The sequence below is a fragment of the Physeter macrocephalus genome, chromosome 16, assembly GCF_002837175.3.
Source record: "Physeter macrocephalus isolate SW-GA chromosome 16, ASM283717v5, whole genome shotgun sequence".
In the NCBI taxonomy this organism is placed as follows: domain Eukaryota; kingdom Metazoa; phylum Chordata; class Mammalia; order Artiodactyla; family Physeteridae; genus Physeter; species Physeter macrocephalus.
In genome coordinates this window covers 68,581,019-68,595,637 of record NC_041229.1, presented here as the reverse complement: position 1 = coordinate 68,595,637, position 14,619 = coordinate 68,581,019, and the positions used below count along the sequence as shown (strand labels likewise).

Genomic DNA, 14,619 nt, shown 5'->3' with positions numbered 1-14,619 from the left:
TTAGAACATGGGAAAAAAAGATCTTTCTCTCTTGTGGTTTTACAGGGTGCCAGAGGTTTAGTTGCTTGTATGTTTCACTCACTTGCTTTCTGTTCAATGAATAGGATCACCACCATGCATCACAACTTTGCAGACTCACTGCAAAGGAAATAGCAAGAGATAAAATGACTTCAAATGAGTGTGGCTTTTTTTGAGGGATGGGGTGGGTGGGCAGTGCTACAACTAAATAAACAAATTGAATTATGCAAGAAGACCTTTATTTAACTCATCTTTATATTCTTCTCACTGACTCTTTTTTGGGTATTATTTTTTAAACATTTTCACAGTGACTAGTTCATTGTAAATATATAACAGTTACAATGAGGTGTTTAGTGTTTTTATAATCGTATTTTGTTATCATTTCTCTAGTGAGCTCTTCATTTTTCTCTTTTGGGCAGATAGCTTACATATTTTGAGCGCCTTAAGGTAAGAGATCTTATGCCTCACAATGTGGAACTAACCCCCTTTATCATGTCATGTTGGATTCTTTTACATCTGTTTTTGTTAGTTTATCCAGCAAGTTTCATTGTTTTACTCACACAGTTATTTTGCAGTAGGAAAAATAAAACTAATACTTGCATCTCTCTACCATAAGCCTTTTGGATAGGATCGTGACCTTTTATCTGTTAAGTGTTGGATGTGAGATATTTTCATAATACTTTAAAGGGGAAGGAGAAATCCTTCAATATGTATGGTAAGCTTGCAGTTTTCTGTGCTCTTTCTTAGAGGGCAGAAGGGCGTCTGGATAGTTTATATCTGTGTTTATTGCAATGCAAGTCGTACTTACGTACCTAGGAAAAACTTCGCCTGTTTGCCAGCTTATTGCCAACGTCAGGGTTCACTGAGGTCTGTGGGGAGAAGGATTTGAGGTCTGGACATTTTACTCCATAAATATAGAGAAAATAGGGGTAATACATTTGTTTTCTGCAGGTAGCTCTCAGTGTAACGTAGTGGTTTGGGACATAGAATCAAGCCAGACTGCTTGGAATCAATCTCCACTCTACCATTTACTGTCCTGTGGCTTTGGGCAAGTTACTTAACCTCTTATGTCTCCCTTTCCTCACCTATAAGATGGAGACAGTAATACGAGTACCTGCCTACTTCATGGACTTATTGTGAGGTTTCAATTAACATATTTGTGAAGCACCTAGTGCCTGGCACATAGTAAACTCTGTAGAGGTATTGTGACTTAAGGTGTACAGATATGTTTCCCTGAAGGAGTTGGAAGTGTGAAACTTAATTTTTCTAAAAGTCTGATTTAAAGTTACTTTTGAATAGCCCCCAAAGTGGGGAATGTAAGAATCAATAAAATGTCTCTGCTTGGGTTATCTTTACTGTACACTGTCTGCCTTCCTCTGGAAACATTTCTTCTGTCTTAGCTGCTCCATGGCCTGGCTGAGCTGGGCTCTTTGCTGGGATAACACAGCGGGGGAGACTGAGTGAGGGCCTTACCTGGCTGGATACAGGAGTCCTGCTGTGAAAGAAGGGTTTTTACTTATCTCATTAGGGCACCTAATTGAACAGGTGCCATCTCATCTCTGGGCACTTTAGTGTTAAAAAGAAGTAAACATCCAAATAGGACTTATTGGGCTAGTGATTTCATTCATTCAGCAAATACTTCTCCAGGGTTTATGTGCATGACCTTAAAGGAGTTTTTGCAAAAAACAGCGTTTTCCTGTCCTAAAGTAGAGCTTTAGTGCTTTAGTCCTAACTGAAGGGAAAAACATCATGAAAATGTTTTGTTCTTTCTGCTATCTCTGAAAAGAACCGAATTCTCTTTTAGAAATGTAGTTTATTTTACGATTGTCTCCCTTCATACACTAAAAGCTTTACTATGATTTGTTTTATAGAGGAAGATCAAGAGGAACAACTGTTAACTTCTCTCATCTTCTAAGTATCTTGTTGATAAAAAGGCTTTTCTTCTTAGGTAAAGAAATTACCTGTGAATTTTGTTTCCCAAATAATTTAGTGAAATATCAGTATGAATTTATTCATACATTTATGGCTTTAATAATTTTTATTAATAAAGGTATTCTGCATCTTTACAGGTCTGTCTTGCCTTTTATAAATAAAGCTCTTCCTAGCAAGATGTATAAATTTTGAGTTCTATTTTTCCCATTGATTTATAGGATTAAGAATATGTGGAACTGCTCATACCTACCCCCCTCCCCCCTGCCCCCATAAAGATAGCAATGTCAGATGGTAGAACATTCATATCTGTGCTCCCATATTGTTTCTTATGCTAACCTACCTAGGGCTTATCATTCAGAAACTATAGTGTCTTATCCATTCTAAGACACATTTAAAAATTCTTATTTTAATATCCTTGTAATTAGGATGCATCTTCCAATTGATGGCATCCTTGAGTCAAGAAAAGATTGTACTTGTTTTCTTGTCTTGCCTCCTACTTGAGGGTGAGTAGACTCCTTGAGGGTAAGAACTGATACTCATTTATTTTTGTTGTCTCCAGTGTCTGATTTGCATTTAGAGCCTCTGCTTTTGCTGAACTACAGTGTAGCAATTTTTAAGATCATCTCAATAAGCGTTAGTTAAAATGAGACTTTCACTAGGACACTTTTGCAGGGAGAAACATCTAAAAGGAGGGCCTGGTAATTGCTGATAAGTAGTTAGTTAAATGCTACTTCTACTTCCCCTCCTTTGCACCCCCTCTCTTTTGGTTGATTCTCTTGCTTAGTACTGATGCATACCTCACAGAAAAAGTATTACATACATTTTACCTGAATTGGTTGCTTTTAGCAGATGCCAGTGATGTGAAAGAGTAAGAATGTTATATTTTTATGATATACTGTTATTTTTTGAGCATCCTTTGGATATTGCATGGTGTCAAAATCACTTTCCATTATGTACATGAGGAAACGGTGGGGGGAGGGGGGGCGAGGGGGAGTCAGTTGCTTAGGGACATAATGTGTAGTCCCTGGTGATGGAAGGCCAGACTTCTTGCTCAAGGCTTGTGCTTTAGAAGAATCCTCTTCTGAATACCTTTCTTTTGTTATTTTCATTAGTTTAAAATTATCTGATTTACAAATAGCTCTGTGATTATGAGACTTGGGTTTTCACGTCCTTATCATAAAAAACCAAATGTTTGCTTGAGAAGGTGGGGTAGATCTAGTCTCCCTTTATCTTGCCCCTGAGCACCTTAATTATCAGTCTTGCAAAATCTAGATGTAATCTTGATGCTAGAAGAAACTGCTGGGACTTCCGTGGTGACACAGTGGTTAAGACTCTGCCTGCCAGTTCAGGGGACACAGGTTCGATCCCTGGTCCAGGAAGATCCCACATGCTGTGGAGCAACTAAGCCCGTGTGCCACAACTACCGAACCTGCGCTGTAGAGCCCCTGTGCCACAACTACTGAAGCCTGCACACCTAGAGCCAGTTGGTCCGCAACTAGAGAAGCCACTGCAGTGAGAAGCCCACGCATCACAACAAAGAGTAGCCCCAGGGCACTGCAACTAGAGAAAGCCCAGCAACAAAGACCCAACGCAGCCATCAATCAATCAATCTCTCATGCTTCTTCCATTTTAAAAAAAAAAGAAGAAACTGCTTAGTGGATCTAGTTGTTCCCTTAAGTTAAGCTTTTATGTGTGAGGGGTTAGAAAAGTCTGATCTAGGACCTTAATTAGTATTTTTTCTGGAAATGACTGCCATGTAAAATTTTAAAATAGGCTTTATTTTTTTTAGAAGAGTTTTAGATTTGCAGAAAAACTGAAAAGATAAACAGAAAGTTTCCATATAATGGCGGCACCCCGGTCCCCCATTGTTAACATCTTATATGGAACATTTGTTGCAGTTATTGAACCAACATTGATGCATTTTTATTAACTAGAGTCCATACTTCATTCAGGTTTCCATAGTTTTTATCTGATATCCCTTTTCTGTTCCAGGATCCCACCAAGACACCACGTTACATTTGGTTGTCATGTTTCATTAGGCTCCTCTCAGCAGACCTTCCTTGTTTTTGGTGAGCCTGACCATTTTGAGGCGTACTTGTCAAGTGTTTTGTAGAATGCCCCTCTATTGGAATTTGTCTGATGTTTTCCTCATAACTAGACTAGGGTTATGGGTTTTGGGGAGGAAGACCACAGAGGTAAAGTGCCATTTTCATCACATCACATCAAGAGTACATACTGTCAGCACGGTTTATGACTGTTGATGTTGACCTTGATCATCTGGCTGAGGTAGTGTTTGTTTGGTTTCTCCACTGTAAAGTTACTCGTCTCCTCTTGCTTTTTTTCCCGTATTCTTTGGAGGGAAGTCATTATGTGCAGCGCACACTTAGGGTGTGGGGAATGCTGTGTGATATTGAATAAACATATTTAAATGGCACAACAGTTTAAAAATGTACCTGGAGTTAGTGAAGTTTTTGTTTTTAACAAAAACATCACTGTTTAAATAAAACATTAAGGAATGTTCCTGCATTCAGAGATTTGGTTTGGCAAAAAGTTTCAAGCTTATTTTCATTCTCAGTGTTTTCAGCCTTTGCTATTGCATGACAGCTGTTAGGTGTTCCTCTTTACCTGCTTTTTGTGTTGTCTATTTGATACTTACTTTTGAGAAAATAATATGAAAGGGAAATATGGGAGATCATTAGTCAGAAACTCTTGAATAAAATTTGTTGATATTTTGATCTTCATCTATTGCTTTTCTGCACATGAAAATATTATTTCTAAAATTGAGGGCTTAGTTGATATGTAAATTATGATTAGAGACCAGAACAGTTCAGGACCCAAAATGATCAAGGGAAAGCACCTTGTCGGAAACCCCCATGACAATAAAGCTCTCCTTGTAGTTCCCATTTGTGTGTTTCAATTATAAGACTTATGTTAAAATTAGATTAGAATTTCCATTGTAGACTCTCAATTTCATAGTTGTGTAACTGACATACAAACTTGATTGTAAACAAAGGCCCTTAATGATGGGCCTTATTTGAGCAATTTAAGAAAGGGTTATTCAACTTGCAGGGTAGAAAATACATGTCTGGTTTCACATTTTAAGTTGAGAAATCGTGAAGAGAGACTTTGATTTTAAAGAGGAACTTAAAATTCTTTTTCATATGCTTTTCCAAATTTTCTACGATGAGGATGTATTATTTTATAACAAGGAAAAACTAAATTGAAAATAATAAAATTAACTTGTTAAATCTTGGCTTATATTTTTAAAATAAATTTATTATATTTATTTTTGGCTGCGTTGGGTCTTCGTTGCTGCGGGCAGGCTTTCTCTAGTTGCGGTGAGCAGGGCTACTCTTCGTTGTGGTGTGTGGGCTTCTCACTGCGGTGACTTCTCATTGTGGAGCTCGGGCTCTAGGCGCACAGGTTTCAGTAGTTGTGGCACGTGGGCTCAGTAGTTGTGGTGCACGGGCTTAGTTGCTCTGCGACATGTCCAACCTGTGTCCCCTGCATTGGCAAGTGGATTCTTAACCACTGTGCAACCAGGGAAGTCCCATTGGTTTATTATATTTTAAAAGAAAGTATTATTTTGACTGCTTTCCCAAAACTACTAGAAATTTGGAACTATTTAACTCCATTTACCTTCATTCACTTTTTGTTTTTGTTAAATAATTGAGTCTCTCCAGTTTAGAGAATGAAAAATAGTTATTACATGTGTCTGTGTATATATCTTTGTAGTAAGTTGTAGTGCCAGTACTGTGAAGACGGCTCAATATTTGAGTTTCAATAGCTTGTGAGTAGAAAAAAATTCTCTTTTGTCATCCACCCCTCTTGGGTTTGTAAGCTACATACAGAAAATAATTAGGAAGATTGGGGAGGTCAGATTTTATAGGTCAGTGTATTTCTTTTCTAGGTCTGCTATAACAAATTACCACAAACTGCATAGTTTTAAATAACAGAAATTTATTCTCTCACAGTTCTGGAGGACAAAATCCCCAAATCAAATTGTCTAACAGGGTTGGTTCCCTCTGGAGGCTCTGAGGAAGAATCTCTTCCATGCCTCTCTCCCAGTTTCTGGTGATTGTTGGCTGCTCTTGGCTGTTTCTTGGCTTGTGGACACATCACTCTAATCTCTGTCTCCTCCTTCACATGGTCTTCCCTTCTGGGTCTTCTCTGTGTTTGTGTGTCTCAAATCTTCCACTCTTTTCTCTTATAAAGACACAGTCATTGGATTTAAGTCCTGGATGATCTCATCTGGAGATCCTTAACTTAATTGCAACTGCAAAGACCCATTTCCAAATAAGGTCATGTTCACAGGTACCAGGGATTAGGAGTTAAACATATCCTTTTGGGTGCCACAATTCAACCCACTACAGTGAGTAAACCCCTTCCTGAATTTGCTAATAAGCACTATGAAGCACTGTAAATTTGCTAATAAGCACTGTACTTTTACTAAATGGAATTATAGTTATAGAATCTGACTTATATGTACATAAATGTGATTCAGAATTTAGTTGCATGTTTACTTTCTCTTCATGTGGTTTGCAATTGATGTGGCATTCTTTCACTGTGAAATTAGGCTGTACACATACAGACAAGTTATAATTTGTGACTTTAAATGGTGTGAGCAAAGTCTTGAATTCTGTGAGCATAGGCCATTTAGCTCTTGGCTTTTTAAACCTACATAGTTGGGTATTTTTGTAAGATGAATGTTTATATGGTTCTTTTTGATATGAATCATGTCTGTCTCCACTTAAAAAAGTTTAAATTTATCCAGTGATCTAGTCTGGTTTAAATTTGTGTGCCACAAGGAGGGACTTTACAGAAACTACTGAGAATTGCTGGGTGGGTAAATGGGATTAGATAATCAGAAGTAAGCGAGGTGGTCCTTGGTGTGAATAGACAGAGCCACTTTCTGAGAAGTGCTGGCCCAGCCTCCTGGCATGTGGTTTGTTTGGAGAGACACTGGTGAGAGCATTCTCTCCTTCTTCTCTCCCATTTTGAGATATGAAGGTCATGAGGAATTAAGTTCTTATTGTTATTAGGATGAAACAATAGCAATATAGGCTCATTCAGGTAGTTTTTTAAAGTTTAGTTGTGCTATAGCCCCATAGCTATAATATTTGACAATGTAATTTCTAAAAGCCCCTGCCCCCATTCTCTATCCAGAAGAGTCTGGGTTTTTTTTTGGTAGCACTTATTTCAAAAATTGTCACCTTCATTCTGCTTGCTTATGTATTGTCTCCGCCACTAAAAAGTAAGTTCTGCAAGTGCCAGAACCATGGCAGTTTTATTCTCATTTAGGACTATGTCCCAGTTTCAAAGTGGCAAAATACTTGTTGAATAAGTGAACTTAATGTATCATGGACACTTTTAAAAAATTATTTATTTAGTTTATTTTTTAAATTTTTATTTGTTTATTTTTGGCTGCGTTGGGTCTTCGTTGCTTTGCGCGGGCTTTCTCTAGTTGCCGTGAGTGGGGGCTACTCTTCATTGTGGAACATGGAGTCTAGGTGCGCGAGCTTCAGTAGTTGTGGCTCACGCGCTCTAGAGTGCAGGCTCAGTAGTTGTGGCACTCAGGCTTAGGTGCTCCATGGCATGTGGGATCTTCCCAGACCAGGGCTCAAACCCGTGTCCCCTGCATCGGCAGCCGGATTAGTTGTGGCTCACGCGCTCTAGAGTGCAGGCTCAGTAGTTGTGGCACTCAGGCTTAGGTGCTCCATGGCATGTGGGATCTTCCCAGACCAGGGCTCAAACCCGTGTCCCCTGCATTGGCAGGCGGATTCTTAACCACTGTGCCACCAGGGAAGTCCCTAAATTTTATTTATTTATTTATTTTTTATACATCAGGTTCTTATTAGTTATCTATTTTATACATATTAATGTATATATGTCAATCGCAATCTCCCAATTCATCCCACCACCACACCCCCCTTTAAAAATATTTATTTATTTCTTTGAGTGTGCTGGGTTTTAGCTGCGGCAGGTGGGTTCCTTAGTTGTGGCTCACCAGCTCCTTAGTTGCAGCACGTGGGCTCCTTAGTTGTGGCATGCGAACTCTTAGTTGCAGCATGCATGTGGGATCTAGTTCCCTGGATCAAACCTGGGCCCCCTGCATTGGGAGCACTGAACCACCAGGAAGTCCCTCTTGGACACTCTTGAAATTCATACATAGAGACTTATCTCATTCCCTTTAATGGCTGTTTACTATACTATTCTATAATGTACAGACTGTAATTCATTTAACTGTTCCCTGTTATGGACATTTAAGTTATCAATAGTTTTTCACAATAACAAACAAAACTGCCCAAACATATTGTTTGTGTGTATGCGTATCTTATATGTATCTGCGGTAGCTTACAATGTTGCTTTCCTCTATTTATAGTATATTCCTATAAAACAATTCAGCACATTTTAAAATGTACTACTGAAATAATTTTCAGGCATAATTGACCCTCTGTGGGACGGATCTTGGCTTAATCTCTTTGAAAGGAAGTATCATAACCGTTCTGTCCATTATGTATAGTAAGACTGGGAAGGAAAGCAACAGCCAATAGAGGATGAGATTAGAGCATCAAACTCTCTAGTAGTTTTAATTTCATTTAGAATAAAATCCAAAATCCTTACCAAGACCTTCAAGGCTCTGCCTGCCTCCCTGTGAACTTTCTGAACTTGTTTCCTTGTTGTGTTGTAGTCATGCTGACCTCCTTGCTGGTCCTCTGACGTGTTACACATCCTACCTCACTGCCTTTAACTTCGTGTCCTCTCTGCCTGGCATGGTCTGCCCCCAGGTAGCAGCATGGCTCACTCCCTCAACTGATGCAAGATTCTCTCAGATGTCACACTGTCTCTGACGCCTTCTTGGCCATCTTTTGCATTATCACATCCTCCCCTCTAGGTCCTGCTGCTGTCAGCTCCCTTGATTTTTATTCAGAGTTTTCATCATCTCTGATACATTATGTTTGTTGATTTGTTGATGGTCAACCGCCAAAAAACTGCAGGCTCTGTGAGAGCGGGGATTCATCCTTAGCTCCTGACACATTGTAGGTACTCCATTAGCATCTGTAGATTGAGTGGGTTAGTGAGTGAACCTAAGGAAGATTCATGTGGAAGTTTTAAAAGTTTAGTAGAATGTGGGCTGCGAAAGTCATCACCCTCCTTTACTTCTGGTTTTGCTTCTATAGGCCCCTTTTCTGCTCTAGAAGAGATGAGAAATGAAAATGGGGTATAGGATATTCGTAGGTAGCAGTGGATAGAGGGGAAAGGAAGTGAAAAAGGAAGTAACAACCCAGGCTCTGGGGAGCAAAAGTTACAGCCAGAAGTGAGTTGGTCAGCTCCCTGCTTGCAGGGCAGCCTTTTGTTTCTAAGTCTGGAGAGGAAGAGAACCAATTTTCAAATGCCCATTTTGAGCTAAGCAGGGTACTGGGTACTTTACAGTGTCGTTTCACCTGCACAGTAGTCCTTTCAAATAAGAATCATTATGGCCATGTTACAAGTCAGGAAACTGAGATTTAGGAGATTAAATAACCTTCACCACATCGCCTAGGCATCATCTCAGCTTTACAGGTAGTAGAGCTTGGTGTCAGTGATGTGATTTGCTACAAATCCTACAGCTACAAAGTAGCAGGAGCTAGGGCTTTAAGCAAACCATCCTGACTCAAGATCTGATATTCTATTGTGCCACAAACTTAAAACAAAGACATTTTAAATAGTACCTACAAATTATATTTGACACACTTGTGGGAGCTAAATATGTCATAATAAAATTAAAGAGCTGGAAAGAATCTTTTAAAAGATCATGAAGAGGAAATTGCTCATTTACAGCTAAAAGCCAAGAAAGAGGTTGACTCATCCAGGAACACTCATCTAGGTGTCGAGCTGGGACTAGAATCTAGGTTTCCTCACACTCCTGTGCTCTGCTTTTATTACTAAAGGGCTTATTTTTAATCTGTCTGGGTCTTTTCCCTTAGTTCCTTCTTTCATTCACATGTTTCAGATTTCAAAACCTGCAAATTAATTTTCCCTCCCACTCATGTCTCCCAGCAACCCAGTTCTTTCCACAGGTAATCAAAGTTAAATAAGTTTCTTGTGTATCTTTCCAGAGATATTTTATGTATATAAAGCAAATATTTAAACTGTGTGTGTTTATTTAATGATGTATCATGTGGATTACTCCATATTAGCATGTGAAGTCATTCTTCTACTTCTTTTTTTATTGGCTGCACGTGAAGTCATTCTTCTTCGTAATTTTTCTTTTTATTGGCTGCATTCATATTGAATGAATGTTTCATAATTTAACCAGTCAATTACTGAAGAACATTTTAAGTCCTTTCAGTTTTTTAAAATTAAGAACAATTCAGTAATGAATGACCTTGCACCGGTCATTTCTTTCATGCACAGGTGTATCAGTAGAATAAATTTCTAGAAGTAAAATTGCTAGATCAAAGAGTATTTGTTTTGTATTTTTTTATATTGCCATACTTAGACCTTTATTTATTTATTTTTTTAATATATTATTTCAATCTGTGGCTTGCCTTTATTTATTTATGGCCGCGCTGCTAGGCATGTGGGATCTTAGTTCCCCTACCAGGGATTGAACCCGTGACCCCTGCAGTGGAAGGAAGTGCAGAGTCTTAACCACTGGACCGCCAAGGCAGTCCCATTAGACCTTCTTTTTTTTAAAAAAAAATAAATTTATTTATTTATTTATGGCTGCGTTGGGTCTTTGTTGCTGCGCCCGGGCTTTCTCTAGTTGTGGCGAGTGGGGGCTACTCTTCGTTGCGATGTGCAGGCTTCTCATTGTGGTGGCTTCTCTTGTTGTGGAGCACAGGCTCTAGGCACGTGGGCTTCAGTAATTGTGGCACATGGGCTCAGTAGTTGTGGCGCACGGGCTTAGTTGCTCCGTGGCATGTGGGATCTTCCCGGACGAGGGCTCAAACCCGTGTCCCCTGCATTGGCAGGCAGATTCTTAACCACTGCGCCACCAGGGAAGTCCCTAGACGTTTATTCTTAATGTAGAAATGGAGTGTTTTCATTTTGAATAAAGCTGTTTTTAACTGTCTTTCCTGTTTGGCAATAGCAGTTTACAGTTAAAAAAATAACTTATTTTAAGAGTAATAGGATTTCTTTTTTAAACTGATGCATGCTGATGCTTTGATGTTAATATGGCGGGTTAAAGAAAATGTAGTGGAAGCAGTATTGCCTTGGAGTCAGACCTGGATTTGGATCTCAGTTCCACCAACCTACTGACCTTGTGACGTTTGGCAGGTCACTTAACTGATATTATCTGCAAAACGCGAATAATAACACCAGCCTTATAAAGTTGTTGTCTAGGTCTACCGTCTTTCATTGATTCTAACTCAGTTTTTCTCCTCTACATTTTAGTATCTCTGACATTAAGCTGCTTCATAATCAAAGATGTGCCATAGTTGTTTTGGCATATAAAATAATGATGGTCTTAGAATTGACGGCATCTTAGATTTGATGAAGTAGGGCGACTCCAAATACTCGCACAAGGGAACTTTGCTAGGGCATTTCATAGGCAGAGGAAGTTCAGTGTGATGGGGAAAGTTCAGGGTTGGGGTAGGTGTGGATGAGTGTTAGGGAGGTGGGTATGGCAATGGAAATTTTGTTCTAGGCAAACATCACAGCAGATCCACTACACAGTGGAGGATAGTGCAAATGACTGATGGAACACAAGAACAGATATTACCCAGAAATGTGGGTATATGGAAGTTGGAATTATGGCAATTTGTTGGTAGGTAACAGGACTTTGGCTCATGGTTGAGATTTAGGAACTGTGTATTAATTTTTGGCAGGAAGACTTTATAAAATAATGGGACTGTTGGAGAAAATATTTGCAAGTTGTATATATGATAAAGGATTTGTATGAAGAATATTAAGAACTCTTACACTCAACAATAAAATGACAACCCACTTTAAAAGCGGGCTAAGATTTGCATAGACATTTCTCCAAAGAGGATATACAAATGGCAAAAAAGCATGTTTAAAAGATGCCCAACATCCCATTAAGGAAATGCCAATCAAAACTGCGAAGAAATAACTGCTTTATACTAGGATGGCTAGAATCAAAAAGACAGATGTTCAGTAACAAGTGTTGGTGAGGATATTGAGAAGTGAGAGCCCTTGAACACTGCTGATGGGAATGTAAAATGGAACAGCCACTTTGGGAAACAGTTTGGCAGTTCCTCGAAAAGTTAAACGTAGAGTTACCATATGATCCAGCCATTCCACTACTAGTTGATTTTATACCCAAGAAAAACAAAAACATATGTTCACACAAAAGATTGTACATGAATGGTCATGGCACCATTGTTCATAATAGCCAAAATGTGGAAACAACCCAAATGTCCATTACCTGATGAATGGATAAATATAGTATGGTGTATCCATATGATGGCATATCATAAAAAGGAATGAGAAATTAATTACTGATACATGCTACAACATGGATGAACATTGAAAACATTATGCTAAGTGGAAAAAGCCAGAGACAAAAGGTCACATATTGTATGATTCCATTTATGTGAAATGTCACTAACAGGCAAGCCTACCTATAGAGACAGAAAGTAGATTAGTCGTTTAGTGGCCATAGGAATGGGAGGGGATGGGGGAAATGGGAAATTACTGCTAATGGGTATAGGATTCCTTTTTGGGGTGGTGAAAGTGTTCTAGAATTAGATAGTGGTGGCGGCTGCATAACCTTGTAAGTTAATAAAAACTATTAAATAGTCTGCCTTAAATGGGTGAATTTTATGGTATGTGAATTATATCCCAATAACACTCTTAAAAGCAAACAAACAAACAAAAATGAGGCCCTGGTTCTAGGAAGGGCCTGAGTTACTTAGCAGATAATCAGTATAAGAAAAGAGTTCAGAGTAGAAGAAACCCAATTATAAGAGCTGGAACACATGTTGATTGGGAAAGTCTATTAAAAGGGAGGAGAAATGGTGATATTGGGGTTTGGGAGTAAAATAGAAGCAGTTATCAGCATTGTAGTATCGTGCCAAGGTCAGACGGGTAACAAAGCTAACAATGCTGAGACTCTGAATGTGGATCTTGTAACAGTTGAAAATGTTTCTTGCCTAAAGCTGATACTGGTCCTGAGGTCTGTGTGGTGGGGCTGAGCCTGCAGAGAGGACCTAAGGGACTCCAGTGTGGGGAGGACCCTGATGGAGAGGAAGGATGCAGAGATGGGACCCAGGTTAAGCCTGGACAGTTTTGTGCCCCTAGAGGTTAGGGGCAGCCTCGTTCATCTAAAGTGTCCCACTGAGGGCAGTATAATGTTGTTTAGGGAGCTGTGGTCCACATGAGGTAGAAGTAGGAAAGGCTAACTTAACTAAGGTAATAGCTATGGGGATGGAAAAGATGGGGTGGGTGTGGAAACTCCCTTGGAGTGCAAGGTTCAGTCAAGGCAAGAACTGAAAGACACAAGACTTGTGCCTTGGTGTGAAAAAGGGAATGTCTGAGATTTACTCAGATTTCCCATGGGGATGGTGTGAGGTACATATGATACACAGGCTTATATGGCCCTCTTTGTTTATCTATTACTCTTTCTGTGCCAGTTATCATTGTGCTTTTAAAAAATTGTTAATTCTTATCCTTAAAACTTCCTGTAGGCTTTATATGGTATCTGTATAAGACTACAGTAATTGGGGGATAAGAGTAAACAACTGAGATATGGGAACATATGTATATGTATAACTGATTCACTTTGTTGTAAAGGAGAAACTAACACACTATTGTAAAACAGTTATACCCCAATAAAGATGTTAAAAAAAAAAAGAGTAAACAACTATTAAGTTCAAGGAAGTGAAATAAACTTTATCATGCTACATGATAGAGGCCACTGGCTTATTGTTGCTCAATGGTTTGTAAATATTATGCCAACATTAAAGGATGACTGTCTAGTTATGTAGGTAGCTCCTGAGTCAAGCTTGACTTACATGCAAATGGTTTATATATATGAATCGTGGCTGTAGCTGTGGCAGCCCTTTTCCTCTTGTTGACAGTTTTCAAAATCACTCACTGGCATTGTGAATGGAAAATGTTGTGTGATCTTGTCTACGCCATAGGTTAGCTTTACAAGTTGTAGGGTGGTGGAGGGCAGGGAAAGTGGAAAGAGGACAACCTTTCTCTTTTCTTCTCTCCTTTTAAAGCCTGTGGGTTTGGAGGGATGAAAGCTGTGAAGAATACAGGGAGCTGGCATCGTGAAATGGCGGTTTACCCCCCGGAATAATTTTCCCTTCACAGAGTCTGAAGCTTTTCTTTTTCTTTTTGAACCGGAGGTAAAAATGTTACTGAAGATTCATTTTGGTTTAGAATTTTGCTTTTGAAAAAGAGCAAGCATTTGCAGGGTTGAGGTGAGCTGTCTCATACTGCAATGTGCTCTAATTTGGACTGATAATTGTCTACCTAGTGCCTCTGGGTGAGAGCTAGCTTTCCTGAGGGAATTGCTAGTTTTACTTTGAGAGTAGAAGGAACAGTGGGGAGAGAGGTAAGTGGTTTCGTACCTAGTATGTTTTCAGGAGGAGGCTAAAGCTAGGGTAAGAGTGTAGTAGTGGGGAGCTGGGGCAGAATGAGGAGTCTGGGTGTACAAGGGGTGCCCCAGGACAAGCTTTTCCTCCTTATAAGTGTAGCTTCGGCTGGCTC

General features: G+C 39.3%; 1 protein-coding gene across 2 annotated transcripts in view; it reads left to right on the top strand.

Moving 5' to 3' along the window:
* Positions 1-14,619, top strand: part of RRAS2 (RAS related 2) — a 71,861-nt gene that overhangs the window by 29,895 nt on the left and 27,347 nt on the right. The window contains exon 1 of one of the 2 annotated variants that reach the window (XM_055078761.1): positions 2,426-2,453. The exons of the other annotated variant lie outside the window; for it this stretch is intronic. The gene's annotated coding sequence lies outside the window, so the exon portion shown is untranslated. Of the gene's footprint in view, positions 1-2,425; positions 2,454-14,619 lie in introns of those variants that run through there. 2 annotated transcript variants of the gene reach the window in all.